Source organism: Cajanus cajan, chromosome 5 (assembly GCF_000230855.2).
Source record: "Cajanus cajan strain Asha chromosome 5, NIPB_CcT2T_4, whole genome shotgun sequence".
Classification (NCBI taxonomy): Eukaryota; Viridiplantae; Streptophyta; class Magnoliopsida; order Fabales; family Fabaceae; genus Cajanus; species Cajanus cajan.
This window is the reverse complement of record NC_138521.1, coordinates 45,424,887-45,443,084: the sequence shown is the minus strand read 5'-3', so window position 1 is coordinate 45,443,084 and position 18,198 is coordinate 45,424,887.

Below are 18,198 nucleotides of genomic sequence, written 5' to 3'. Positions count from 1 at the left end.
CTCATCCCTATAAATATGACGTCAATGGGACGTCATTCTACACTTTCACACTGAGTTTTAACCCTCTTCTTGAGTATTCTGGGTTTTTTTGAGCAGTGCTCTGCCTAGAAATCACTCGGAGAGTTGATCCGACGAAGTTCTTGAGTCACGAGCCATTTGCTTGAGTCTCGAACCTAGTCGAAGGGAATCCTCCGGATTTCCATAGTTAAAATTTTATAGGAGGGAGCGAGCGGTCTTGTAGAGGGAGGGAACGCCAAAACGCTTCCCAATTTCTGTCAAGATATATAAGAAAGCACGCTTCAAAGGTTTATCTCTTTAAAGTCCCTTCTTTTACCGCTTTCTGTGTGTACATATTTAAACTGTCATCATGTAGATAGTTAATTTATAATTGCTTAGAATAAATAGGGGTAATTTAGTAATTTCGCACTATTATTTTTAAATAATCTATCATAGGGAACCCGAAAGGGGCGCTGTGGGGTGCTAACACCTTCCCCACGCGTAACCGACTCCCTTACCCGACTCTGGTTGTAATGGCCGAAGTCGATTTTTGAATCGATTGCCTTAAACTTATTTTTCCAATGTTTTGAGTAAAACATTGGTGGCGACTCCATGAACCCTTCCTTTTTATGAAAACCGCTAATCCATGGAGGGTCCCGCTTGGGATTAACATGGATTGGTGAGCCTTTTAATAAAATTGCTCGTCTGACAAGGTCTCAGTTTGAGAATAAGTCATTCTAGCAATCCATATTTTCAAACAAATAAAAGAGTCCAACCATCCTTCGCGAATGCCGAAAGCCTGTTTCGGGCCGGTGGCGACATTGGTCACTCAAGTGAAGGAGATTTAGGAGGATTTTGGTCACTAAATTAGGTCAAATTTGGTGATTATAGTGTCCAAAATTTTTCCTACTCTTTGTTGAGCAATGCTTGATCCTTGAGCAAGGATTTAAGGCCACTTCCAGCACAGGAAATTATTGAAAGAAAACTAGACAAGCAACAAAGCACAATTTGGAAAGCTTATACCAAAATTAAGAGTAATATGTGTATATGACAAGACTCAAAGAAGTTCAACAAGTAAAACTGGAAAATTAAGACTCCAAAATGAAGCTAGCACTCATTTAGAATGAATCCTAGATAGGTACTAGAGTAGATGAAGAAAACAAAAAAAATTTGAAAGCAATTGGACAAGTATAGCAAAATTAGTAGCCAAAACAATAACAAGGAACCAAATGAATTTTCACCAATGTACACCTCTCGGCTTTTGTATTTTAAATTGTATTATATATTTTTTTTTTAATTCTTTCTTTTTCCAGTATCAAATTAAGATTCCAGAGAGTGTTTTTGCCTTTTATTTCAAATTTTTCTAAGGTTCCAAGCTATAGAAACCGAGAATACAAATCAGCCAAAAATTAGGTCAAATTTCAAGTGAGAATGATAAACTAGTGCACTAGTTTTAGGTTTTGGTTTGGATTCTTTTTGAACTATTTTTCTTTTGAACTTTAGGTCTTTTCTTTTGTTTTAGGCTCTGTTTTATCTCTGTTTTTCAGCCTCTAATTTTTTTTTTAAAAAATTGAATCCACAAGAAAGAGTGCACTAGAAGTAGAATTAAGCACTTGAAATTTTGAATCAAAAATTTTTTTATAATATTTTCAATGGAAAGTGATTTGAAAACTTAAGAACACAAAGGAAACCTAACTCTAAGGAAACTTACTAGAACTAATAGCAAGTTATGAATACAATAAGGTAAAAGAAAAAGCACATATAGGAGGCAAGAACAATAGGTAAACCGAAAGCAATATATGGACACAAAACTCAAAATAAAACTAGGTTAAACATGCTATTCAAGGAATTTGCAACATATAAAGACTAAACACAAACTTCTAAGACAAAACATAGATTCAAAACCAAAATCTAAATGCAATGCATGAGGTCCAATCACGGACACATACAAGGAATGGAGAGACTCAAAATAAACTCAAAATTAGCACAAAGCAAATAGTTCCTAACAAGTTGATTATGGAAGAAAAATCAAGACAATCAACAATGGATCTATGAACTCAATAACATCAAAATATAGATCCGAATTTTGAAACTCAAACAAGACAAACACAAGAACACACAAAGACACAAGAAGAACACGGACACAAAAAGGATGAAGCAAAACTTATCTCCTTGAAGACCTTGCTCTTGATACCAAAATTGATGGAAGAGAAATGGAGAAGTGGAAGATGTAGCTTCTCCTTAGCTCTCCTTATGCACGGATCTTCAATCAAGGAGATAGGACCGAAAACTTGAACACCTTTGGAAGAGGAATTCGTGAGGATTAGAAGCTCTAATCCATGGACGGAAGCATCCAAGCACAAGTCTCAAGGGATTGCACACTTCAAAGAGAAGGAAGCTAGGTTTCCTAAGGGAATTGAAGGCACTCTCTTAAGGTTTTCTCTCTTGGATGGTTTCGGTGACTCTTGAGGGAATTTGGCTGAATACAAGTTCAGAAAATTCATATATTCAAAAGTGTTTACAAAAGGTGGGAAAAGATACACTTATAGGAAGCAATTAGGTTAACTTTGGGCGGCAATTTCAAATCAACCAAATTGGCGCCTAGTTTGAATTTCAAGTTTGAATTTGAAATTCAAACTTTGGCTTCCAACGTGACTAATTCAGATGCTACCCTCATTTAGGAGTCATTTAGAAGTGATTTGAGGTGAATTTGGAGCTCACATGGCCGGATCCATCCCATGCAAACCATGTGACTCAAATTCAACTCAAATTACTTCTAAATGATGTCTAAATGAAACCTAATTCTCCTATTAATGTTTTCTTCATATAATCCTATTCTAATGACCGAAATACATTGGTCTAATGAATACAATGAATAGAGAAAAATATAAGAAGAAGAATGAGCCCAATATTGGGTATCAAAAGCCCAAAGCCCAAGAAGCCCAAAATTAAGCCCAAAACACCTAAACCCTAATCTATGGTCAAAATACAAGACCAACATGAAAATAGATTCCTATACTAAGAAAGTACAATTAGACATGGTGTATAATCAATCAAGCCCAAGTGAGAAGCACCCTAGGCCCACCAAGCCCATTGGGCCCACTAAGCTCTGAAGCAGTCAAATCTTCAAGTAACCTCCTGGCCATAGCTCTAGTGGCTGGGCCTTTAGCCCATGCTCTTCCATCATTATGAGTTATATAATTTGTAATGATTGACGCTACAATTATATTGTTAGTTTATAATGAAGTTGACTACATTAAATTAACACAAATTATACACACAATATGTTTATATGTAACGACACAATTTAAACAGCCAGACTCCCATCAAATATGAATCAATTTCTGGATGTTAAAACAAAACTAAATGCAATTATATGTAACATGTCTATTAATGACAAATAATTGCACCGCATAACTCAAACAGTCAGTGTTGACTGCATAAATAAATAAAGACAAGGTTGGGTGAGTTCAGTGCAAGTTGAACAATTATGATGAATATAACACATTCGTCATTTTAAAAAAAGGAACAACTTAAATACATACAGCATATGATAAAACATTGTCATAAAAGGAAATAACCACCCTATCCAAATACATCAAAAAACAAATACATGTCCTATCAGAGCAAAATCCCACATAGAAGCCTAAGCTCCATCGTCCACATCCTCAGTCTCATGCTACTGATGGTCTCCTGTATATCAAACAAGAGAAACAACACAAAAGAAGGGAGTGAGAAACATCTCACTCTGGCTCACAGTGTAGGAACGCACACCAGATAGCCAAACACAAACAATAAGTTACCTCATAGATCAATCAACAATAATAGCTTATTCAATCATCCAAGTCATACAATTAGTAATTTATCATCATTCAATAATAAGAATGCACATGCATGGACACGGACTTCACATTATCATGCATGTGGCGCCAGTAAAACATCACATGGCATATTGCCGGTAGCAATACACGAAGAGTAGTCTAGGAGTACATGTCGGGTCACAGCCTCTGCGCACTCTCACTAGAAGGATATACTACCAGAGTCTCGTCAGGATAGCTAAGCCGCGCAAGATACATCCCATGCACACAATGGGCGAGACTGGGACTTCCAAACCGAGCTATCCCCAAGGACTAATCCCCAAAGCTTTTACACTAGGGGGCCTTCTTTGGCGGTGTATTCCATATCGTACCCTTAAAACATTTATGCAAATGATGCATGTCAAACAAGACTCTATGCATTAACACATATCACATTTTTATGTCTCATTACCATATCACATTATCATGTCTCAACATATCTCATCATCACATCTCCTCATTATATTTCATCATCAAATCTCATCATTACATTTCATCATCACATTCGCATTATCACATCATATTCACAATTTTCATAGAGCACTTTTATTCATATCAGAACTCATCTATTTGCAAAAGTAAACATATATTCATACATCTCGTACAACAAGGAATACAACAGAATAATTAGAAGGTAAAACAGAAAATATTATAAATATGCCTATTTCTCATAGGGTTCCCACAGGAACCACAGAGCAAACTAATTCATATCAAAACTTATTTATTTTCAAAATTAGACACTTATTTACACTCTATAAACAATAAAGAACACAACAGAAAACTCAAAAGGTAAAACAGAATACATTTAAAATTTGCCTATTTTTCATAGGGTTCCCACAAGAACCCACAGAGTACTCTAATTCATACAATAAACATTTAAAATAATATAATTTACTCATATAATTACTCTTTAAACAATCTCCTCTTAAAATCATTAATGCATTCCCTTAGGATTTCCCATAGGAACCCACAGAGATCTCAAATCATATATTTATTTACATATAAAAAGAGAAAATAGAAGAAACAAATATAATTGGGAGAAACTCCTCATAAAGAAGCATACAACAAATACAGGATTGAGGGCCAATCCCACTACCTAGCATACAATCCCACACCCAGAGCGAGGTTTCTCACTCCCCCTTTACCTCGATAAGTAGGAGCCGAATCTTGTTGGTTGCCCCCTCTAGGTTCCCCTTCGTCTTCAGAGAGAAAGGAAGAAGAAGATTAGAAAATGAAAAAAAATGAGTTTTAGAGAGTGAAAAACGCTCTATTTATAGGCATCAGGCCGCGGCCAGAACGGCCTGTTCCGAATCCGGAACGGCCCGTTCTAGACAAATAAAACATGTACAAAAACCTCTCCTAGAACGGCCCGTTCCAAAACCAGAACGGCCCGTTCTGGGGTCAATACTTGTTCTCTAAAACCTCATCCAGAACGGCCCGTTCCCAAATTGGAATGGCCCGTTCTGGGTTGAAACTTTTCCTATGTTTGCTCGAATTGGAACGGCCCGTTCCCAAAGTGGAACGGCCCGTTCCGAGACCATGAAAATCCAAAATTTTTAAATAATAAATAAATAAATACTTATATATATATATATATCAAATTAAAATAAAATATCAATACAATTTAAAACATGATTTTCTTTAAATAATAATTATAACAAAATATCATAATTAATAATATTATACAAAATAATTTTTATAAATGATTATTAATAAAAACCTTTAAAAATTCAATCAAACCCATTTAATTAATGAAAATAATTATAAGGAAATAATCTTCATAAATACAAAAATAAATAATAATTATTTATAGTATTAGTAGAAAAATTTGGGATGTTACAACTACTCGTTGATTCTTTTGGACATTTTTTGTGACCTTTGTTTTTATTTTTTTTGTCTTGAGTGCCTTGTTTGTTGCAGTACATTATCCAAGCGGACCATGCTTCTTCATACGTGGCATATGATTTATGCTTGTTACCATTGTAGCCACTAACCTGTGCTTCACATTCTTCCCAACAGTAATAAATTCCTAGGTTCCGTCCCTCAAACACAACATAAACCTTTGGCTGAGAGCTGTTTGTACTCATTTTTTTTTGTGTTGAAAGAGGAGGTAGGGATGAACTCAACCTCACAATACACATTACCATTTATAATCAAATTATGACGTTAATAAATAATAATGAAAACATTTTATAATTTATTAATATTGTACAAGACGTATATAAAAAAGCATAAACCCATATGATTTGATATTTTGTTTTGGCATGTTATTTGGTGAATGAAAAACCAAAACAAACGTGTACACACTGGACAACGAAATTAAAACTAATAAACTATTGGAAAACCATTGCCATCATTCAACTTTGCCACTCAGACATCCATTTAAATGAATGACTTCCAATCCACTAGTATGCGGTCAGTAGGTTATGCGGATGAAGTTGGCACATAATGATGACAATAAAAATGATTTGATGTCCTCGGGTTGCTGTCCATGTTAAAAAAATATATCTATTGTATACATGGTAAGTTAATTATATTCACAACCAAAATGCTGCAACTTAGGTTTGAAACAATGTCGCCTATTTTGTTGTCAAATTCTTGTAAAAAGAAAAAATTATGATATAAAATTATAACAACATTTTTTTTTATTTAACGGGTATAATTCGTAAAAAAAAAAAGTGTGCATTAAAAAACATACTACAAAAATATATCTGTTTTATAATATGTATACAATTTATACAATATGTATACATTAAAATAAATAAAAGAAGATTTATAATTATATTTAAGGACTTTAATAGTCAACAAAAAAATTGACACAAAATGACTGGTTACCAAAATATATGTTGTTTATAATATGTATACATAAAAATAATGTTATTTATTATATGTATTAAAATACTGAAAAATATACAATAACAATACGTTTGAAATTGTTAATGAATAAATTAAACAAAATTTTCTTATACTGTAAACGGTTGTACAACAAATGAAATTTTATATTTATTAAAGTAATTTAATTTACTTAAGAAGACGTGGTTTTGTGCATTAGGATTCTCTTACTTTTACTTGTGTTGTGTATCACATGCTGCCTACCCCTTCTGGTACTTCGCGCGTTGTGTTCTTTTATTGCTGCATGAGGTGACTACTCACCATCGTCTGACTTGTGACCAAGGACATGCCGCATCACATCATCAGCTATGACCAGCCTTTGACCAACCATTCCCTTAATGTCGCGTGGACACGGTGTTTTTTCTAATTTCCAGTTTCTCTATTTATACATGATGCCTCTCAATCTCTCATTCTCGCCCCAAGTGTTCCTCCTTTGCTTTGCGTAAATTTTTTGTTCTCCGCTACACTTCCTTACTGTAAGTATTATTTTCCTATTAATTTATGTTTTTATATATCATATTTATATGACAATAATATAAATTATTCATACTTCATATATATTTTGTCAATATATTTGTATTGTTCGTTTGCAGGTTAGAAATAAATTTGATGTATTTACTACTAATTTTTACACGTAAGTCTAATATAACAATTGAATATTTCACTTTATCCTTAAATTAATGTTCTAATCAAATGTAATGTATATGAAGTATTTAGTAAAATACAATACTATATTTATTATAACCCATATTGTAATAAATTTGGTACTTAATAAATACTATGTAACATAAAAAATTTAAAAATTAAGTTTTAACATTTTAATATAAAAAATCTATGTTTTCATATATCTAAGTTATATTGTAAGTTAATATAAATAATATATTTAACCAGTATTTTAAATATTTTATAATAAACACATTTAAGTGAAAAATTAAAATTATTAAACACAACGCACGAAAAATCCTCAACCTACTGAAATTATATTATTTTTAACATATTATAAGTTAACTGATTTCAATTAATTAAAATAAATGTACGTAGCGTGTTTAACTAAATTATTACATAGTATAAATATGATAAATATATATATATATATACTGAATGTACTATTTAATAATTGTAAATAAAAACCGTACATCAAATTCATTTTATTTATTTAAATTGAAATACATGATAAATATAAAATAATTGAAAAAATCAAATAATAATATTACAATAATATTTGTTTTTATTTTATATTAGAAATGTCTCGTAGAGGACTGGATTACGTGCCTGACAGCGATGAGGAGCAAGACTTACTTCGCTTAGAGGAAGAAATCATACATCAACAATTATTATCTCAATGGAGAAAGATTAGGGCAGCTAAGGAAGTTGCTGACGGTACAGAACAACGGCCATTATCTCCATTATGACCACCACCACAAGAACTTGGAGACGAATGATGACCACACATTTAGGTCATTTAACATACCCACTGTTATTCCTGGACCTGCTGGTGTGGTGCAAGCTGAGATCAGGAACAGGCAATCTGATAATCCTTTATCAACGCAACAGTTGCATTCAGATATTGGCCGAGTTGCCAACATGGTCTTCAACACTAACCCGTGGCGTTATGCTCTTCATTATGTAAAATCCAGAGGTTTTTTCCATTATTCATCTTTATCTCTTTAAATATTCCCACGCAATTAAAATAATGTGTTGTATCTGTTTATTAACAATAGGACTACCAGAAGTGACACCATTGATTAACATAGACCATAATTTAGAAAGAGTTCCAACTGTTGTTGCTTTTGTGGACTCCATGACCCCAACAGGCCAGGGCATTATACAATTAATTTGAAGGTATCATTACTAACTTTGGTAAACGTCATAAAATTTATTTGATTTAATAATAACATAATGTTTAATTTAGGACCCAACTGCAACATTGGGGCAAGCCTACATTACAAAGCAAAGGAGCACCCACAATATAGCCAACACATTGTTGTTGGTTGTGTCTTAGTGTTGAGGCAGGTAATATTTGTACTATAACAGTATATCAAATTTTACTTAATTGTTCAATTTATTTACTTTAAGTTTTGTTCAGATTGTCATCTTTGCCCCAGCCTGTTTTCGTGGTCCATACTTTTTAAACATAACCAAAAATAATGTGCAACGGGTGAGTATACACACTCAAATATAATTTAATAACATTTTTATATTGCATATAAACCAATTAATATTATTTATTAATTGTTTATTCGATGTTTGTTTCAGGTAATTGAAAATGATATATGACTTCATGATCATAACATTATTGTATTTTAAGTCTATGTTGTTTTTTAATATGGATGACTGTTATTTAATGTTTTATTTTGATTGTTAAATTTTCATTTGCTGCATAATTATTATTAAATATTGCTATAATTGTCGTATGGTGGCTTACCAACTCGTCAATAGTGCATCACAAGTTTCAATTTCATAAATAATTTATAAAATTCAACTTTAATTTTCAAAATTGTTAAAAATAATCTATAATTTTCAATAAATAACTTTTATCAAATTTTCAAATACCAACCATTGCAGGTGGTTAATTAGTATAAAGTTTTATATTTATTATCCATAATAATCAATTTTATAAAAATTTGTGATAAACTCTACGGTCACTTGTCAAAAATCGTAGTATGAGTTATAAAAATGTAAACGTCATTATAAGCAATTTTTATTTCACAAAAAATTCTATAAATATGGTATGAATTGGTTTTAAGTCATCAGGGACACTTGGAACCATTTAAAATACATCAAACTTACTTATAACCAACTGTCATTGTACATGTGCGTCATACTATTTCACTAAACTTTAAACTCAAACATGTACATTGATTCATGTAAATTTACTGCAAAAGAAAACAATACAAAACATTTAATATGTACTTATAAATATTGTATGAATATATATATATTTTTTTAGTAAAACATGTATATGAAATACAAATATCTACCTTTTGAATTTATTCTAAATTATAAGTAAATAACATAAACTATATAAGGTATAAATTAAAATTAGTGTGTACAAAAATTGGTTTATGGTTTGTGGTTCTTAGTTTACGGATAACATTTTATGCTTTATTGTCACTATACCCTTTAATGTTAACACGAAAATTAATATATATTTTAATATCATACATTTTATAAGTTTTTATAAGTATTGTGTTATTTTGTTACTAAAACATTTATAGTGAATATTATAAATATATAACAATTCCACACAATAACTATATAAATTATAAAATTTTAATTATATAATATTACAAAAACTATAAAATAAAAACTCAAACTATAAACACCAAAAATAATAATATTCTGTGTATATGATTTATGGTATGTGGTTTTCAGATTAGGGTTTACCTTTTTATGCTATATTATGACTAAACCTTACAAATATTAACCCTAAACATACATAGTGTAACTTCTACTTAAATAACAATTCATATTGGATTTACATAATACAATTCATATTAACTTTCCCTATCTCAAGTATGTAGTAAATACATTAAGACTAACTTATCATTAAATGACCCTTCATTCAGGGTTTCCTTCATACTTTACTGTAACTTCTACGACTATGTCCTAAACATCTTAACACAAACATTTATATTTATTTAAACATGATATACATAAAATATAACTATATAAATTCAATTAATTATATATATATATATATACATATATACATATATAAATATATATATAAATTAGAATTTATACAAAGTAACAACTACATAACTCAAACTATAAAAAGTTAAAAAGACAAATAATTGGGACTACACTTTATTATTTATCATTTCGGTTTTAGGATCAAGCTTTTGTCTTTCATTAACCCCAAAATTTAAAGTCTTACGTACATATCCTAACTGCTGCCATATGTGATGTCATAGACCATTTTAAGAAGTGGTGCATGGTACACCATGAGTTTTGACCATAAAAATCATGTCAACTAATAACTTATAATACACCTTATCACACAAGATATAAAACTATAACTAACAAAATTTTCCAATGATTTAAATGACACAAAATTATATTTATAATACAAAATTTTGTTTCTTGTTATCTTCTAATTACAATTACAAATTTACGGATATAATTAATGTGTAAATCTCTAATTAATTCTAATAGAAAAAGATTATGAATTGAAAAACTGTATTTATATTAATATAAACCTCTAATCCTAATAGAAAAACATTATCAATTGAAAAACTATATTTAATTTAATGTAAACCTCTAATTCTAATACATAAACATTATGAATTTAAAAACTATACTTAAATTTTTAAATGTAATTTAGGAGAATGAAATAAATATATAATTTTGCTTTAAAAAAATGTTATGACAAATATGTACTTACAACGGCCCGTTCCAAATGCAGAACGGCCCGTTGTGGTTTAACTAGTGCTGACTTTGTTTTCAATCTGGAACGGCCCAAGCTAATGTCGGGACGGGTCACCCACATTTCGGAATGGCCCGTTGTCATCCATTCGTCATTTGTTTCTTTTCATCTGGAACGACCCGCTGTCATCCATTATTCATGTGTTATTTTGAAATCCGCAACGGCCCGTTCTTAACTCAGAACGGGGCGTTCTGAAAGTCATTAGCAGCTGCTGCACTACATCGTAACACGTGTTATTTTTTTTTGTTTTTTAAATAAATTCAATAATTTTACTCAAATAAACGGAAAATTGGACCCACTGTCATATGGTCTATTACTTTATATGTATCTTATGGTTTAAATTCATGCTACACTTATATACCACTTATATAAGTGATTCATCAGAGAAGTTACCCTAAGCGCTAACGCTAACCCGTAAACAATAAACCCTAAACCCAAAACACTCACATACATCACAATTTATAAAAACTTTACTTCATACTATTCATATTAACATTCAATGTTTGAATTATGTACTTAATAGTTAAACCGTAGTTCTATCACTAAAGCCTTTAATGTTAACAAAAACTTTAATATATATTATAACAACATATATAAATTTAATATCTAATTTGTAACAATTGTTTTTTTTCTCTTCACTAAAAAACCAATATTATATATTTGATCAAAAATAAAATTTTTATTATTAAAAAATGAAAACTCAAATACCAATATTGTAAACACGAAAAATTCATTATTTGTGTTACCGTTAAACATTTATATGGTTTCTCAAAATAATTACTTCTTCCTATGAATTGTTATATATATTCATTTTATAATATTCAAATTATGTTATAATAAATAAATTAACCATTGTTTTAACAAATGACACAAATTTTGTATTTCTTTTTTCTTTAAATTTTTTCTTATATTTTTTTTATTATAAAGTCTTATATAAATAACTATCATAATCAAAAGTTCTGCATTTGTAGACTATAAACATTAAATTAATATGAAATTTCTTAAGTATGACACAAATGATTTTTCACTCTGCAAAATATTATGTAAGTATCATAAATTTTAAATTATAACTAATTTTGTTATAATACTATTTATTTTTGTTCACTACATCACATTTACATTTTTACCCACTACCTCGCTACATGAATAATTAATTTTACATATGGTGTTTTTGAATATTCATTGAATAACTGATAAAGTTTTGAAAACGAAAGGCCAATCAAAGTAGCATAATTTTAACAATTAAAGCCCAACCAAATGTTACAAACTACTGTTCTACGTAATGATGGACGCTGTTTGCGGGGTTTCATTAAGCTTTTACTGTCCCGAGGAGCCACATTAAATTTCCAAGACACCTGTATCCGTCCCTCTCATCAATTAATCCAAAACTTTTTCGATATTAATCCAAATATCACGATCCTAGCATCCACCGAAGCGTCACAATATGACTATTGCTGTCACAATTCATTAAATTAAAAAAAAAAATTTACAAAATTAATTATTACGGTTTGCGGTACAAAAATAGCACACATTTCTTACAAAATATCACTGCTGCATGCAATTAATTCTTCGGTGCCTACATGGTAAACATTAAATCAACTATTAATGAATTTCATTATTAACCCTAAGTCTACAAAATTTATATAATAAAATTAAATCTCAATTACAAAACCTTAACACACTTTACTCCTTTACAATGGACACAAATAAACTACATTCTTCACCACTTGCTATGAATTCTCCTTATGCCAACCGCATGAACACACAACCAATTACTATTGAAATGGCAGAGCCATCAACAAACAAAAGTCCAACTATTACGTCGTCAACAAATGCTGAAGCGTTTGAAACCACTTCAACTTCTTTTTGGTTAGTTTAACAATGCATTTATTGTAAATCACTTGTATTCATTCATGGAAGTTCCATGCTTGCTAAACAATACTTTTTTTACAGGCCAATAGAAGTTATTGCTCTAACCAATAATCCTGACACAACCAACCAACATGAAAATCATTCCAAGGTAACATTTTTTTTCTACTACATCTCAAAAATCATTGACATTACGTACATACATATGCTGAATTCATTTAATGGTTCATTTTGTAGAATGCAATTAAACTACTACTTGCTCAGAAAACTATTCAGGCCATATACTCCGCAACAAAACTCATTTCTAACATGACTCAGGTTTCGCATGAAACATTTTATACTTTTTTTTTATTGAAAAACCTGAATCATATATACTAACTTATTTATTTACAACCTTCATTTATAGGGTGTTAATGACTGTCTCCAGGAAATGGAAAAACAACTAAATGAAATACATCAGAAGCTTGCAAAGATTGAGTCTCAAATTAATATTACAAGAGACATAACTATCAGTGCAATTTCTCGGTCAATGAATGTTCAACAAAATTCTCCAACATTACCAACTACAAATCAAGATACTGGAGTAAACACCACACCTAAGAGAATATATTCTCGGAATTCATCTCCATTGACAAAGCAATCCCAACGCAAGTTCGTCAATCAGTCACACATTCTCAATCAAGTTGATACAAGACCAAGTAAGCGTAAGATGATTGGTAAAAGCATTTTGAGCAATAACAATATAGTTGGATATTCATCTTCTAACAAGACGAATGCAATTGAAGTGGAAGTTGATCATCGTCAGTCAACCCAACGACCTAACTACAATCAAAATAGTAGTTTTTCCATTCCACTCAAACGGAAGATGCTATACACTTTACTTTACATTTCATTTACAATACATTCAATTACTTCTCAATCAAATTAGTTTTTCCATTCAACTGACTACAATTTATTTTTTTTAGCCAACAATTAATGAAGGGTCATTGGAGTCACCTTCGCAATCGAATGTCTACAGAAACTTAACATTTAACGACTTAGCTGCACAAACCAATGTTAAAATACCTAACATACCAACTGAGTCAACACAAAATGCAAAAAACCAGCTTCAACAACCAAACAACACAGATGTGGAACATATACCATCAAGCGATGATGAGTTAGATGGTATCGTTGGTGTAGGCCACATTTTGCCACGGGTAAGCATTTTTACATTTTTTTTTCATTCAACTCGTCTAACACAACTCTATTGTAGAAAATCAACTCAATCTTTAGGCCCACCCAAGACATGGCATTAACAAAAGATCAATTACGACTATGCACCTATATTTTTTACCCTGACTAATAAACTCAGGTTATCATTTTCATAACTCCTTCATACTGTATTAAATATTTACAACTTAATTTTTTTTGTTTTATTTTACTTAATTTTGTAATTTTTTTTTTGTAGTGAAGTACTCATAAAAATCAATTACACAGAGGTTACAAGACAACAATTACAATGTTTAAGTCCTGGAAATAAAATCAAACGTCAGGTATACGTCACAATTATCTAATTCATAATGTTTATTCATGTACAACAATACTCATTAACCTTTCTGCTCTCTAACCTCATTAGGTTGTTACTTGGATGTCAATGAAGATCACTGATATGCAGGACAAGATTACTGACCAAACCATTTGGTCTCTTCCTCCAGAATTTGCGGTAACCTTACATTGTTTTTATTTTTCTAACATTTGTTTTTTTTCAAGTCCACAACCCACTACACTTTACTTTTGTTTTGTCACTAATAATTTTCCTAATTTGTAAATATTGTCATAAAAATTTTACAGTAAAATACTGTAATTTTACTTTTAATTTTTTTTATAATGTACAATTATAAAGTTCAAATAACATCTATTATCAACATTTTGATGATTACTAATTGTTGTTTACTACACCTAATAACATGTATCAAAATTGTCATATTTGCAGAGAGCTATCATTGAAGGAGACACAATTGAAGACCTATTGGAAACATATGCCAAACACTGGATGAAACCATATAAAAAATTAAAATATGTATACTTCATTCCATATTTCTTTCACATCAAATACTAAACTATTTATTTAACTACATTTTTTTTACACATTTAATACAATATATTCCTTCTGATAGATATATATATGTGCCAATTGAGGAATATAGCGGACACTGGTATTTAATGGTTCTTAGCTTAGAAGACAATGTAATATACCATTTGGATTCTTATCTGAAGGAGGAAAGATTTGGTCGTAGACGTGACAACATGATGCGAATTGTATGTCACAATTAACTCCAAATAAATCAACCATGCTAAATTCACTATCAATTTCATACATACTTTTTTTCTCTTTCAGTCCAATGTCATAATACAAATGATGGAATCAAGTTTTTATCCTCAACATTTTGTTAAGAAATTAGTACATGGAGAAAGCTGGGATATTTTGCAAGGAAGGGCAGTTCCAAATTGTGGCCATAGGTAACCAATACTAATTTACTTTACATTTCTTTTTCATAATCAATTTTACATTGACAATTTCTCTTTTCCAATGCATAACAGTAACAACTCTATTATTTGGGTTTTGCAATGGATGGATATGGAATATGCATTCCAACCAAACTTAATCAAAGTGGTGAGCAAATAATGCAATAGAATTCAAATTATATTTTATTTTACTTATGCATATTAATTTATGTCAAACAATGTCACATTTTCAGACCCTTGATGAAGAAACTGTTCGAATGAAAATTGCGTTAGATTTGGTATCCGGTGATCATAATGAATGTAAACGCACCATCCACATCAGAGCTGCAGAATTCTGTCAAAATATTGGACTTTCATAAATTCAATGCAGACAAACAACTTCACGAATCAACCTACACCTTTACCATTAACATCATGTGCTGTGCTGGACATTTTTTGATGCTTATTCTGGATGCAAAAATTACTATCACTTGGCCCAATTAATTTTTGCTTCCTTTTTTTGAATATGTATTTTGTAAGACATCCAATATAATTGTACCTTTCTTCCCAAGTTTCCAACACTCACCCAAACAATCACATATCATATTTTGTCATTTATTAAATGCAATGAATCCAATATAATTGTACTTTAAATGTAGTATTTAAACATGTTTTTTAATTATATTCTACATCCAAAAACACGAATCCATTTTTAATCACATGCTTTTTATTATTTTAATGCTTAACACTAAAATAACTATTCATTACTGACATTATTAAATCAGTATTTCTACCATTAACAACTTCCAATCAATAGTTAATGACCAATTTCATCTGCTACAAACATGCACGAATCCATACCCAATTAAAAACTATGAAAATTTAACATACCAATATCTTAAATATCTAAATTTACAATGACATAATGAAACTTCAAACCGCTTCCCACATTCTAACTTAAACCACACTTTACGACACAACTCACCATAACTATAACCTATCTATCATATTTCACATAACCAACCCAAAAAATATATACTTGCCACACCAAATTCATACTAACTAATCTGTTCAATTTAACGTTTCAACAAATTAACATGCAATATCACCTAACAAATACATATCTTCATTTCATCAAACTACTATATATCATTTATAATTGCTAATCAACCATTGTTTACCCAGACGAATATAATCAACCTCACTTTTAAACACAATTCTCCTTCAACCATCAAATACTTTTCCCACAACTTTTGTAATTATTAATAACACACCTAAAAATAACGTTTTATGCTGCACAACTAATTCATCACGGACTTCCAAACCTATCACAAAATTTGTATTCTGCTAACAAACCCAACATTGTATAAAATTCACAACATTAAGGGTTACGGAAACACCTAACCATCACGACCATCTGCTCATAAAGTCACACAACTTTTCCACGTTCTTTAACCTACACCTGTATCTCTGCATTCTCTGCTTCAACTAACGAAATTTTGTGTTTAACAATCTATGGGGGGACAAACTGCATTACAAACGTATACACACAAAATGATGGATCAACTTCATAAACTTCGTAAAACAATAACGTACCTAAACTTCCTCAAATGCCCCACAAACATCATCTCTATAAAATACAACCTCAGACTGCATTCACTCAATATGACTTCGCCTTAACTGAATACCATGCCGCACTGTGTTACCATTCATCTCAAACTAAATTTGTCAATAACAAACATCAAATTTGTCAATAACATTTTTAGATAAACGGACGAAATGGGGTAAACAACAATACCATTACCCTAAACCCAATTTTCAACAAAACCTAACTCTAAACCTACATTCAACAACCTCTAAAGCACCACATATGTTAACTTAAAATTTAAAAAAATAGGTAAAAAAACCAAACAAAAATGGAAACAAATAACAAAACCAAAAATTCATCCATCAACGATGTTCACACCCGACGACAATCTTCTTCTTCTTCTGCGCAATGCCCTGAAGAAACGCATCAACAATCACCTCTTCCAACTCCAAATTCCACAAACCCTTAACCTCAGATCTCAGCTTCACGGAAACTAAAATACCCACCAATAATGCTTAATGTCAAACGAATTTCAAAAAATGTCAAACGAATTTGAAAATGCCTTCATTGTTTAAAACAAATTTCTTTAACTGTAAAAAATTTTGTTTACGGATTTTCGGACGCCTTGCGAACTGCGACAAACAAAACACCACGCCTGTGCGCCGCCGCCCGTGCGCCGCCGACTTCACCCACGCTTGCCAACACCGAACAAAGACAATGACAACACCCCCACCTGCTACCACCTCACTTACCTCATAAACGGAACCCTACACGATACGGAAAAATACCAAACTTCGAAGGACTACTCTGCAATTCGAAAATCTTACTGATTAAATTTTAATCACAACCGTTATTTTTTTAAATGTTATATCTACGGTCAAAAATCATTCGCTATTCATTGACCACCCATGGACCACTTGTGAAAGTGGTCTTTCAGAGAATTTACCAAAAATTACACCGATATTATTATAATCCTCTTATATATATATATATATATATATATATATATATATATATATATATATATATATATATATATATATATATATATATATATATATCAATCCCCCACTGATTAT